This window comes from Molothrus ater, chromosome 15 (assembly GCF_012460135.2).
Source record: "Molothrus ater isolate BHLD 08-10-18 breed brown headed cowbird chromosome 15, BPBGC_Mater_1.1, whole genome shotgun sequence".
NCBI lineage: Eukaryota > Metazoa > Chordata > Aves > Passeriformes > Icteridae > Molothrus > Molothrus ater.
Window position 1 is genome coordinate 3,377,912 of NC_050492.2, and position 13,848 is coordinate 3,391,759.

The following is a 13,848-nucleotide window of genomic DNA, read 5'->3' on the forward strand; positions in this document are numbered from 1 at the left end:
CCACATGCCTTGTTCCCAGCTGCTGGAGAACAGCCAGGAACCACTTCCAGACTGCGTCACCATATTCATGGCCTCTCCTGGGCTATATTTAGTTTGGTGACTGCAGGTTTTTCTGGACGTCAAGTTGCTAAAGAGCTGGCACTCCCCACTCAGAGCAGAGCACATCCCCAAGGGGAGCTGAGCTGGAAGGGGGAGCTGAGCTGGAAGGGGGAGCTGCAGGAGCAGAAGGATTGGAGCATCCCCCAGGTGAGGTTTGCCTTGCTGACAGGAACGAGCAGCACACAGCAATTTTAGCCCTGCCTGTCTCCTGTGCAGGGAGGTGTGTATGGAGCTGGGCAGCCTGTGCAGAGCCAGTTTTGTTTTGCCACAGCCAGCAGATCTGGAGAGGATGTGAACCTCAGTGCCAAAAGCTGCCTCGCAAAGAGGTCACAGAAAACACGGAGGGAGGGAGTGAGGGACGGTGGCTGTGCTGCACACCAGCACTGTGCTCTGCAGGTTTTTTACCACTCTGAGCTTAGGGCACTGTCTCAAGCAGCACAGCCTCCCTGTGGTCCCCTGGGTGCTCCAGACTGGCCTGCAGCACAGCAGGGATGGCAGCTCTGGGCATCCCACTGGATCCCTTTGGCTCAGGTACAGCTGGGCAGCTCCAGGCCTTGGGATTCTCCTCCTGCTTCACTCTGATACCTGAGACCATGCTGGGCTGGGACCCGTGGCCAGGAGGTGCCATGGATGGGGTATGGGCTCTATCAAACCCCGTGCAGGACAGGGGGAGCTCTGAGCAGCTGCTCTAGTGGAGGATGTCCCTGCCCATGGCAGGGGGTGGAATGAGAAGAGCTTTAGGTCCCTTCCAACCCCAACCATTGCAGGATTTTATTTTATTTTATGATTCTGTGAAGCCAGTGCTTCTATGCTCACCTGGCTTGAAAACACCTACATTTCTCCTAAAGATTTTTTTCACAATTCACCAGGAGATGAATTAGCTGCTTGGAAACCCCAGACATTAATTATTGATGATGAAGCCAGTGCATGGTGATCCATGGCCTTAGACATGGCACAGCCTCCTTCTTCCAATCTTCAGGAGCCCCAAAACTGCTTTGGAGTTCATTGTGTGAGGGGGTGGAGCAGTCCTGGAATGTCGATCTCAACATAAAGTGGCAGAATTTCCCAGGTCACAGGGGACCTCAGGAGATCTCTAGTTCAACTTTCTGCTCCAAGCAAGATCTCCTTGTCCAGCAGGGCTTGAAAACCTCAGAGGATGGAGACAGTGCAGCTTTCCTGGGCAAGCTGCTGATGCTTGGCTGCCTTCATGGAAAAAAAGTGTCTTTATCACCAGCCTGAGCTTCTCTTAACTCACCTCATACCTGTTTTCTCTCTTCCTCTCAGCACACACCACTCTGAAGAGTCTGGATGTCCTCTCCAACACCTTCCTACAGGTACTGCATGGCTGCTTTAAGTCCCTCTGAATCCTTCCCTTCTCAAGGGAGAGGGATAAATCTCAAGGATTTGAGATCAAGGATAAATCTCCCACTGCAGTTCTCATCAGCCTGGAAAGGGGAGGAACTACCTGCAGAAAGAAATTTAAAAATTAAAAATAAACAAACAAAGAAAAGAAAAAATAAAAAGAAAAATAAGATTACAAAAAAAGAAAGAGAACTACCTCAAACTCTTGTGACCTTCTTCACTCCAATCCCACTAAATGTGACATTAAATGAGGAGATCCCATCCCATCATACTCTGGGCTGCTCTAAGAATCAGGAACAATAAATCAACTGACTTCAGCCCAAGATGTTCCCATCTCTTTGCTGACACCAGATAACACAGGGCTGTGAATATTCCCAGCCTGGAACACCTCTGAAGGAAAAGAAGCTGCTGCCTGCAAGGCAGGGAAGCAGAGATACTTAACAGGTAAAACAAGGGAAAAGGAGGCTCCAGAGGTCTCAAGCAAGTCCATTAATCCCAGAGTGCCTTCATTTTCCATGCTGCTCCTAAGGAACCAGGGCCTGAATGCACAAAGTATCTGAACAGAGCAGCAATTGCTGCCTGATCAGCCTCTTCTCCTGGCTGAAGCTTCTGCCCTGTGCTGATTACACAGACCCTCAGCACGAGCCAAACCCAAAAATCAATGTTGCCATGGTCAAGGTGAGCTCTGCAGGAGGTGAGCTACATCTTTTTCCAGGTTGACAGCAAGATGAAGAGGGACTGGAGGCACAGGAGGTAGCTCCATCCATCAGGAGCAGATCTGGAATCACCACCAACAACCATAATCATCCATCAGGAGCAGATCTGGAATGACCACCATCAACCCTGCTGCATCCATCAGGAGCAGATCTGGAATCACCACCATCAGCCCTGCTCCATCATCAGGAGCAGATCTGGAATCACCACCATCAGCCCTGCTCCATCCATCAGGAGCAGATCTGGAATCACCACCATCAACCCTGATCATCCATCAGGAGCAGATCTGGAATCACCACCATCAACCCTGCTGCATCCATCAGGAGCAGATCTGGAATCACCACCATCAGCCCTGCTCCATCATCAGGAGCAGATCTGGAATCACCACCTATCAGCCCTGCTGCATCCATCAGGAGCAGATCTGGAATCACCACCATCAGCCCTGCTCCATCCATCAGGGGCAGATCTGGAATCACCACCAACAACCATGCTCATCATCAGGGGCAGATCTGGAATCACCACCAACAACCATAATCAACCATCTTCCCCCTGCCTGCAGCAGTGTTCCTGCAATGTCTCCTCAAGCAGCACTGACCAAGGCCAGCCCTGCTCACAGAGACAGCAGTTCCAGATGTGGCAGCTGTGCACAGGTAGGCTGGAGACTGGAGGAGAGCAGGGATGTAGAAGATGTGATGGAAACAGGAGGTTAAGGGCAGTGTGGAGGGCAGGTGGAGTGGGGAGGAACAGGACATAGCCAGAGGTGACCAGGCAAGGGTGACCATGAGCTTTGGGTGTGCTGGAGAGGACCAGCTCCCATGACAGAAGGCCACTGGAGCTGGCATAAAGGTGAGAGCAATCCAGGAAGGCTTTGGAAGCCACCAGGAGACTTAAAGAGGGTCAGGAGATTGTAGGTCTCATCTCGAGCTACTCATTAGCCACAAGGACTCTGGCCTTTCAACCAGGCTAATTACTGATTGCTCAAAGGATAACACTTCCCACAGCTGCTAAACTTGCTGACACTGGGCCCTGGATGTCTTCTATTCTGGGAAGGGGGAGTGGAGTCTCCTAGTGTGAACTTGTGGGGCTGGGCAAAGCCACACTGGAGCAGAGATAAAGTCAAGGACAGCTGCAGCTGCTTGGCAACCGTTCAAAATGAGCCACGAGTCACTGACTTGGCTATTCTGGGACCAGCTGAAGAGCCAGAGCTGGGGAGAACAAATTCATGGCCTGCTCACACAGAAATGGACTGCAGCAAGCCTGGGCCTGACCAGTGCCCAGGCACATTTGTCAGGGGCCTGATGGGAGGCTGCAAAGCTCTGTCCCTGGTGGAGCTGTGGCTGCAAAGCTCTGTCCCTGGTCACCAGCGAGGAGCTGTGGCTGCAGATCTGCCTTGGGACTGATCTACCACAGCTCACAGGTCTCCAGCAGGGGAGGACCACGCAGCTCCCTGAAAGTCACAGAGAGAAATCGCTGCTGTGAGGACTTTTCAACCCTTCAGGTTGCCTGAAATTGGGTCAAAGCCTTTGCCCAGGGCTGCCATGCTGGAGAACAACTTCTGCTGAAGCTTCTAGAGAACCCAGCAGAGGTTTCCCAAGTCAGAATTTACTGGGGAATGGGGTGGGTGAAGCCTGTGATATTCCCTGAATCTGTAACCAGTGACCAGAGTAATCCTCTCAAATCTTTGCCTAAGGCAAGGAACCTGAATTGGAACCTGAACTGTTTATGTGCTGCATTTCCCAGCTTTTGGGTGGGAGCACTGGGCTGGAGGCTCTGATGTGGCCCAGCAATGTCTGTTCCCTGCCTCCAGAACCCCCAGCACTGCTGGGGCCGACCTGAGCCCTCCACACAGCCCAGTGCAGGTCACCTCCAGAGCTGCAAGACTCAGATAGACAATTAAGCTCGTTGGGAGCTCACCCAAAGGACACCAGGCCTTTTGAGGTCACTCACTGCATATGCTGGAAAGCAGATATGATCTCATTAGGCAAATATTTATGATCAATATTGTCCACACTCTGGCAATGAGCAGCATCACTTGGAGCTAGGAGCTCTCCAGGGATGGATGTGGGTTAACAGAAGGGCCTGGGCTGAGCGTGAACCTCTGCTCACCTGCCTTGGAAACACCTACATTTCCCCTAAACATTTTTTTTTCACGATTCACCAGGAGATTAATTAGCTGCTTGGAAACCCCAGACATTAATTATTGATTATGCAAAAGATTTTGTTCATCACAGTTGCTGAGCTTGTCAGTGCTGAGGACGTCAGGATGGAGGGGAAGTCTGGATGGGCCCTGGATTTGCCACCAGTTTCCTAAGGTGGGGCCTCTCCACAAGGCAGCACAGCTCCAAAACAGGAGCCAAGCGTGGCAGCGAGAGCCCAGCTCAAACAGAGCTGCCCTCAGGGGCAGGAAACTGAGGCACAGGACGGCGTGACCCATTCAGGAAACAGCAAAAGCACCCCCTGCACCCTGGGGCATCTGACCCGAGGCCGGGGCTGCTCCCAGGCGTGCGGGGGGCAGATATCCAGCATGGCCTCCCCTCCGCGGCGGCTCCAGCGGCACAGCCCGGTGCCAGCAGCCCCTCCTCGCCCCGGCTCCCCGGGCAGCAGGAGCCGCAGCCGCGGCGAGCGCGGGTGGCAGTGATAAACCTCCTGCAACGCCCGGCAATTAATCTTGCGGAGCGGTGAGTCAGAGTCACCCGGAGCTTCCTCCCCTCACCCAGAACCAGCCACCGCCGTCTCCAGAAGCTCTCGGCTCCAGGGACCTGCAGATGCCACCTGGCTGGGGAGAGGGATTTTTTTTTTTTGTATTTTTGTGCTGTGCCATCACTGCGAGGTGCTGGGTTCCCCTCCGGACGTCTCCGCTGCACTCAAGGGAAACAAGACGCACCGATACCCGCGTGTGCCTGCCTGTCTCTGCAGAGGAGCGGGGTGTTTGACTCCCAGCTTCTCTGGCCGTCAGGAAGGCGAGAGGGAGATGCCATCCTCATGATAAAGCCCATATAAAAAAGGTGTCAAAAGCCAGAGGGGAGGAGGAGGCAGGAAGGACTTAAATAAAACTCCCGGGAAGGAACGGGTATATTTAACTCCCACCAAGAAAACGCCCCCGCACATTTTCCCCCCCGTCCCAACCCCCCAAAATCTGCGGTGCTCCCCAAACTTTCCCAAGCTTTCCCGGGGAAAAGCCTCTTCCCGCCTTGCCCTAGGCATGAATGCAGTTTGCAGTTTTAACAGCAGATGTCTCTCCTATTATGATTTATAAAAATGCTTAAAATAAATAATGCAAACATATTTACAGGAATGAATTCCTGCTCCTGAGCGCGTTTGTCACTCGGAGGCTCCCGAGCAGGAGCGCCTCGCCGCCTGAGTGCCTCCCGCACAGTCCCCGCCGCCCCCTCCCTCCCTCCCTCCCTCCCTCCCTCCCGCCGGCGCTGCGGCGGCTGCCAGGAGCCCAGGGCAGGGTGGCCAAATCCCAAATCCTCCCCCCCCTTACCCCAGCCCCTCCCCAAACCCCGGGTCTGGGCCCACACCAGCGTTTCAATACAAATGTTGTATAATCAACGTGTTAAATATTTAAAATGGTCGTGCAGGAGAGCTGCCCGGCGGTGCCTGATTTCACACATCCTGACAATTTCACGGACCTCTGGGCTTACGTTTCTTGGCAAATAATGAAAGGCGGTGGGAGCCCCTTCCTCGAAGGGCACGTTGGGGAGGTTTGCCCTGGCCGCAACTCCTTCAAACGCGATGCGACTCGCGCAGCGCCTCTCCCACCTCCGCGCCCAGCCATGTCCAATGCTTTTAAGCGTGACCTTCGCGCGGGGCGGATGCAGCCGTCACGCCGCCGAGGTGACTCAAAGGCAGAGCGGGGGGCCGGGGAGGGGGGCACGGCCGGGGGCAGCTGCCGCCAGAGCCGGCGCTTCCAATGGAATAACTTTTCTTTTTTTTTTTTTTTTTCTTTTTTCTTTTTTTTTTTTTTTTTCCATGGCCGTTTTTTCCCGCAGCCGCGCTCTTTCCGGCGCGGTGCACACAAAGAGCCGCGTACCTGCGGTGATGCGAGTGGCCCAATTAGCGCTCCGCACCCAGGCTGCCCGTTTCCATAGCTTCACAGCACAGCGCTTCCTTCTCCCGAGGCCATCGGAGCAGGACCCGGCATCTTATCAGCGATCATCCTGCCACGCAGCGCTCCTCCGGGCCCTACCTGCCGACGGCCAGTCTCGCTGGCAACGCAGGATAATATCTTTTCCCACCAGAGCCCGGCGATGATTTCTTCCCGCTGTAATTTTGTCTTGCTTCCAAAGCCTCTTGCATAACCGGTGCCGAGGAAGCAGGGCACAAAGCAGGGCAGCTACAGGAGCTCCCCCAAGCAGCGGATGGGGTGAGGCTGTCCCAACCTGAGGACACCCCAAGAGGCTCTGGTGCTTCAGCCTTGCTGAAGGAAAGGTGAGAGGAGGCATCAAAAAGGACTAATGTGTCTCCCTGGCCAAACCCCACTGGCAAGCTGTGAGGCTGAGCCAGGAGGACATGGAGGTGGAAGGCAGAATTTTCTCCTCAGTCAACCAGATCCTGCTTGGGTGAGAGTTCCATGGGAGCCCAAAACCACAGCCTCTCAAAACAGGCACAGAATTTGGGCAGGAAAGCCTGCTCCAGGAGGAGGGGGGTGTTTGTGGCCTCCTGAAGGGGTGACTTGCTCCAGCTCCTTGCCTTCCTGCAGGCTGTCTCGGCAAGGGGCAGAAGCACAGGGCGTGTAGAGGCATGAGGTGTCTCTGCTGCAGCCTTTGTCATGGAGGAGGGACACATTCCAGGTAGCACAAGCAGGAAGATCATGAACTGAATACCCTGACATCCTCCAAGTGAGGGTCTTACATCCTTCCCTGCCTCAGCCAGAGCCACAGCCAGTGCTGCACATCCCATCCACCCCATCCTGCACTTCCCAGCTCCAGAGCTGGCTCTGTGGGCAGTGCCAGGAGAGAGAGCTGCCAGCCTGGTCAGAGGACCGTGGCCATGCCAGCCATCACACCCTGCAGAGCCCAGCAGGACGGTAGCAGCACACACCATGAAGGCTGCTCAGCACTCTGCATCCTCTGGGTGTTGATGTAGGAAGGGCAGATCCCCACATGGATCCATCCACAACTTCCCAAGCAGGCTGGAGTTGTTCACACTAACAGCTCATCACCAAAATCTCTGGTTGCAGAGGGGCTCTAATTAATTCTCTCTGGTGACCAGCAGAAGGACCTGGGGGAATGGCTGGGGCTGTGTCAGAAGAGAGTTAGGTTGGATATTTGGAAAAGATTCTTGTTCCAAAGGGTGCTCAGGCACTGAACAGGTTTCTCAAGGAAATGGTCACGACCACAAGGCTGTGACAGAGTTCAAGATGTTCTTGGTCAGTGCTCTCAGACAAACGTTGGGATTGTTGGCATATCCTGTGCAGGGCCAGGAGTTGGACACAATGACTGCCATGGATTCCTTCCAGGTCAGGATATTCCATGATTCTATGATTCCATGATTTGGGAATTTGGGCTCCATCTGAAAGGACAAGGAGCATCTCTTACCTTGGGAAGAGCAATGTTTATTTTTGATTTCTCTGGTATTAGAGGAACTTTGTGACTTTTCACTTGCCATCTAGTAAAGTAATTTATATCAGTAGTGGACAAAACCAAGAGCTTCCTGCCGTTCAAAGCAACACTTTCTTGTTTCAGAAAGAGCATCTAGAACAGTTCATTTTGGGTTGACCCAAAGTTATTTCTTTCCCTTGGGTATTTGATTTAACAGCCCAAACAATACAGCCCCACTCATGCTCCCAGCCCAAGGATACTTTTTGCCACACATCAAGTGCCTGCTTGAAATTTTCCATGCTTTGTGGCTGACTCAGACTACATTTTCCTCTCCAAAATTTAAGCAAAAACTCATTTCTGAGAAGAGAGCTTTGCCCACCAAGCAGGACCATGAAGCTTTCCCACAGCCTTGCCTGGAATCAGGAATGAGATGGCTGTGCTGGACCTTGCTCCATTTCCCAAGGAGCTGCACATGCATTTGGGGGAATTACCAGCCTCTGGGAATGGCTGTTTACAGAGTATCTTGCAGCCTGGAAATGCCACAGAATTTGCTCAGCCTCTGGAAAACTGAGATATTCCAGGGAGCAGGAGGATGGATGTGGTGGAGCATCACTGTGCCAGCAGCTGGTGCCCAGGGAAAGGGCACAGCCAGGGTCTGATGTGACTCAAGGACTTTGCAAGATGGAGGTGGAATGTTTGTGTTTTCTCTTTTTTCTGGCTTTTTTTTTTTCCCCTAATCTCTCTCTGCCAAGTTTGAAAGCTGCACCTGCAGGACAGCTCCAGCTCTGGTGTGAACTCACCTGCCTCACACCTCACCCGTGCTGGTACAGCCTCCTGGATCCCACCTGGGGGCAAACAGAGGTGATGATGCCACGGATGCTGCCGACAGAGCAGCTTCCTCCAGGTCTCACACCATCAGAAGGGTTTCATTTCCCAGCAGAGCTCCAGAAGCAGCTGGAGAAGGAGGCAGGGGACACCCAGGGAAAGCAAGCAATGCCACTGGGGCCAAGGAAATCCACAGGACCCAGAAGAAGGAGCAGGACAAGGCTGACAGACTCAAGAGTGCTCGTGTCCCACCGTGGCTATGCTTTCTGAGCTGTGTTCCCAAACTGCCCCACCAGCCTTGGGTGGCACCTGGGCACTGGGCACTGTGCCAGCCCTGTGCCTGCCCTTCAGGAGGGCTGCAGAGGGAACCCCCCAGGGCAGGTCCCCAGCTTCCTGCAGCTGCTGCTGGGCTGAAAACCGTCTGTGCTGGGCAGCAAAGGCACGTCCACCCCTGCCTGTGCCCACAGCATTGCCTCACCCAGATGGGACAGGCTGTGACCTGACTGTGGGAGGAACAAAAAGGCTCCCAGGCAGCAAATGCAGCAGCCCAGGTTGTGCTGGGTGTCAGCTCAGCTCTGCTTGGCACAGACATGACTCAGGACAACCAGCACACTCCTCTGAGACAGCTGCAGCAGCAGAGACATGGCAAGTGAGGTCCATTTCCCTCTTTTCCCTGCTGTCCTGGAGCTCTGACACTGCCAAGAAAAGCAAAGATGCCCAAAAACTGTGACTAGAATATGAATGTGATGTTCAGGCTGTGGCAGTGGCTGTAACCCAGCTTGAACTCCCCAGTCATCCTGAGCTGCAGGCAGCAGGGATGAGGCCAGCCCAGCTGAAAAACCCTCCCTGCAGCCCCTGCCCTCCTGTCCCAGCCTGCCTGCACCCCTTTGCTTGCCCACAGAGCTCTCCTGCCCACCTGTGCCACAGCCTGCTGTCCTTGGCATGCCCAGGGCACAGCAGAGGTTGTGGCAGTGTCTGAGCAGATGCTGAAGGAGAGGGAGTAACCCACATGTGGTCATGCCTGGGAAAGCTCCAGGCCACTGGGTTTGGCCATGATGCAGAGCAGAGTAAGGGATGTGGATGTGAGAAATCACCAGCTCTGAGCACAGGGGGCTGCACCCCCAGGCAGTGAGGGGGTGCCAGGGCTGGACACCCTGAGGGCTGTGGTCAGTGGGGCCCCACCAGCCTCCAGCTCTTTGGCTCTGAAAAGGGCCAGAAACCTCAGGAAAGGTTTCTGCCAATATCCAGTGGAGCAGGACTGCCTGCCCTCCCTTTCCATGGGCAGAACTCCTCGACACTCAGCAGCTCCAGCCCCACAGAGCCCAGCTGAAGAGCTGCCTCTGGTTTTCCACCCTCAGCACAGCAGAGCAGAGGTTTGGGATGAGGCAGAAGGGCCACGTTGGACTGACAACATCCAGAGAGCAGGACTGAGCTCCCCAGCATGCAGCAGCCATGTGTGAGCCATGCCTGGCTTGTAGGGACTGTGCCTGTTCCAGTAATGGTTTGGGGGCATTTGCCCCACTGTGGAGATGGCTTGTCCATGGCTTGAAGGATGCTCCAGGGTCCTGTGGGCAGCAGAGGCTTTGCCTGTTCCTGGGCTGGAGAAGAGCCTGAGCAGGGCTTTGCTCTCTCCAGCTGGGCAAGAGGGAAAGAGGGAAGAGGAGAAAGGAAGTGTGCTGCAGATCTGCTCGACCTGCGGGGCTGTGGCAGCACCAGGATCTGTGTTAAGAACTGGCTTCCCCAAGTTTAGGAGGCTGAGAGATGCATGGAATAAATTACTTGTGACACTGACTCCCACACTTCCAGACTCACACGGGATTTAGCCACCAGACTCTGGGTAAGTCAGTGCTGGTTATTAAGGTCAGAGAAGTCGGGTGGCTAAATCCCTTTTGGGGCTGAGGCACAGGGCTGGGCCAGCCTGGGGAGGCAGCTGTGCCCCCTGGCACCACTGCCCAACACCCAGAGCAACCCAGGAGTGCTCCCATCACAGCCTGGATGGCAAATAAAGGAATTACCCAGTACTGGATCCAATTCCTGCGTGGGGATATTGAGGAGAGGAGAGGGGAGAGAGGAGAGGAGATCTTGCCCTGATCCAGGAACCGCCTGGCTGTTTTGCTGCTGGTTTCTGAGTGGTTTCACTTATCTCTTTCCTCCTCCACTACCTGGGGTTTCTAATGCTCTAGAATGTCTCCATTAACCACAGTTTTCTTTGGCAGTTATATTTCATTATAGTCTCTCTTCACACTAATCTTTCCCAGCCTTTGTTGTTGTTATTTTTATTATGACGATTTTCACAAACCCTTTGTTTCCAGCTACACTTAACCTGGCCGTGTCCCTTTAAATACCACAGCCTGGGCAGAATAGGGGATCAGTCCTTTGACAGGAGCTAAAGTCCTGTTTGATCTGGATTAGATGCTGATTTTGCTTACCAGACTAAAGACCGAGGGGGACCACGCAGTGCCTGTGTTTGCACAAACCTGCCTGGTCGCATTCCTCTTCCTGCTGGTGTCCAGCCGCGGGGTGAGCGCCGGGCTGAGCACACAGCGTGAAACCCAAGCGGATAAGCGGTCACTTTGTCTGGAGATGGAGAAAATGGAGCTGTGGGGGCAGAGGTGGCAGCTCTGCACCGTGCTGGGGAGGTGACCCAGGGTGCAGGGTGTCCTCAGGGTGGGAGCAGGCCAGCACCATCACTGGGATGCCTCTGGGCATCCCGCAGCCCTTGGCACTGCTCACTCTGGAGCCCCAGCTCTGACTCTCTGCCCATCTTGCCACTTGGGGTTTAAATGTGGGTCCCTGATAGCCCATCTCATGGGGGACTGGTAGGATGTGGGAGCACCCAGACCCCCAATACTCCCCCACCCAACAGATTGTGTTTTCTCCAAGGATTCCCATCTCCGCTGTGTCCCTTTCCCACCCCCATTTCCTGCCTCTTCTCCTGCCCTTTTCTCTCGTTCCTCTGCCTAAAGGAAGAGCGTTCTCTCTTTCCCTGTGCACTGCGCATCCCCAGGCAGTCTTGCCCTGCCCTGGCCCCTTCCCCCAGATCGGCCCCAAGCTCCCAGGAGTGGCTCTGCCTCCTCAGCTGCCCTGCAGCCTCACCCTCTGCAATGCCTCTGCCTCTCCTGGAAGGCACCACAGCCAAACCCTGTCCCAGCCCCAGAGACAGGGCCACCAGCCAGCTCAGGCACTCCATGGGCTGCAGCTGGGGGGCAGGGAGCCCCCATCACACACACACACACACTTGCAGCAAAGCCAATTTATGCCTCCCCCTGAGGCTATCTCGATGGAGAAATGTCAGGACTCACGGCAAGGCAGCGAACCGTGCTGCTGGTGGGAGCCCTCCCAGGCCAGCAGAGAGGCAGGAGCTGGGGTTCAGTGCAAGCCCATGGCCTGCACCCCGTCCCTTAGAGCCAACCCATGGCCTGCACTGTGAGCCAAGGGCCTGCACCCATCCCTCAGTGCCAACCCATGGCCTGCACCCCATCCCTCAGTGCCAGCCCAGGGCCTGCACTGTGAGCCCAGGGCCTGCACCCCATCCCTCAGTGCCAGCCCAGGGTCTGCACCCCATCCCTCAGTGCCAGCCCATGGCCTGCATCCCATCCCTCAGTGCCAGCCCAGGGTCTGCACCCCATCCCTCAGTGCCAGCCCATGGCCTGCACGGTGAGCCAAGGGCCTGCACCCCATCCCTCAGTGTGAGTCCAGGGCCTGCACTGTGAGCCCAGGGCCTGCACCCCGTCCCTCAGTGCCAGCCCATGGCCTGCATCCCATCCCTCAGTGCCAGCCCAGGGCCTGCATCCCATCCCTCAGTGAGAGCCCAGGGCCTTCACCCCATCCGTCAGTGTGACCCCAGGGTCTGCACCCTGTCCCTCAGTACAGGCAGTGGGGGAGCACACAAGTGGGATCTGCCCTAGGCTGGTTCTGCCCCACCTGCTTCAGGTGAAAAGCACCCAAAAAGTCCTGAAGCAAGGAGAAGGGTGTCTCCTGCTCAGGGAGTCAGAGCCTAGCTGGGGCAGCATCTCCCAGCTGGCTGGTGCTCAGGTCACCTGGCAGTAGGAGACCTGTGCCCACGATGGCAAGGTGGAAGGATGCCAGTGGTAGTGATGCCACCAGCATGTGTCACCCAGAGGGGACAGGGCACAGCTGGGAGATGCTGAGCTGTGCCAAGCACTCTTGCTCACTGCCGGGGTCCAGCTCTGCCAGACAGAGGTGCAGGACCTGCAAGATCTTCACGGGCATCAGTGGCCTGCCTGGTGCAGTCCCAGAGCTGGAAAATGAGCTCTGCTGGAGGTGGGCAGTCATGGCTGTACCGCTGCTGGAGGCATCGCTGCCCACAGCAGGTGGAGCCTCAGAAAGCACAGGGCAGCACGTGAGGTAAAATGCAGGAATTATGACTGTAAAGGTCAAGCAGGATGCACTGATAAAGGCCCTTGGCTCCCAGGGCTGGGCTTGGCTGACTCTGCTGCAGTCCCAGCCTGCCAAGATGGAAAGCAGGTGGGTGCTGGCATCACCCCCTGCCCACTGCCAAGCCACCCAAGACAAGAGAGTGACACCTCAGTGGCAAGGGTGGGTGAGGAGATGGAGAAACCCAGGGTTGCCCAAGGCTCTGCCAGGAGAAGATGTTGCTGTGATCTGGCAAGTGCAGGGATGAGAGGGGAAGGTTGTCCTGCTGTTTCCCTGTCCCCAGGGAATCCTCGTGACTGGAGGTGGCCTCGTGGAACACCCTGGTCACCTCTCCTCCTCAACCAGGAGTAGGAGAACAGGCAAAGCCAGAAAGCAGGTGGGACCAGATGGAGCATTGTAATGATTTGGGAGGACTCATCCATGCTTGCCCTGTTCCTGAACCCATCTTAGGTTTAGTAGAACCTGCCCTGATCACTCGTTGGCTCATGGGTTTGCCACAAGACAGACCAGCAGCTCCTCCATCCCTGACAGGCCTGCCCCAGGCTTGCTTGGGCTCAGGGAGAGGGCCTGCAGGAGAAGCCAGCTGCAGGAGAAGCCAGCTGCAGGAGAAGCCAGCCCAGGGGGCTCAGAGGCAGGGCAGGAGAGGGCAAGGCATACTTCCTTCCCCACAGGCGCCTCATCCTCCAGTCATGGGTCAGAGGCACAGGGGGGGGCTGCAGGACAGGCTGAGGGGACAAGGACAGGGCAGCTTGGTCCTGTGTCCCCAGTGTCCCTGGTACCATCTGGACACTCCACCAGCACTACATCCACTGGTGGGGAGGAGACGCAATTCTCCAGACTGATGCTCCACCAGGGCTGTCAGCACCAATGGCTGGCCAAAAGCGAGGCCAGCTGCAGGCTGCAA

The 13,848-nt window shown here is 55.6% G+C and overlaps 1 long non-coding RNA gene across 1 annotated transcript; it reads right to left on the bottom strand.

The window, feature by feature from the left end:
* Nucleotides 1-860: 860 nt before the first annotated feature.
* LOC118692114 (uncharacterized) lies at nucleotides 861-6,447 on the bottom strand. Its single transcript, XR_004981120.2, has 2 exons — nucleotides 6,212-6,447; nucleotides 861-1,564 (listed from the first exon to the last, which is right to left on the bottom strand). It is a non-coding gene; the product is annotated as an uncharacterized LOC118692114 (long non-coding RNA).
* Between the last annotated feature and the right edge of the window lie 7,401 nt (nucleotides 6,448-13,848).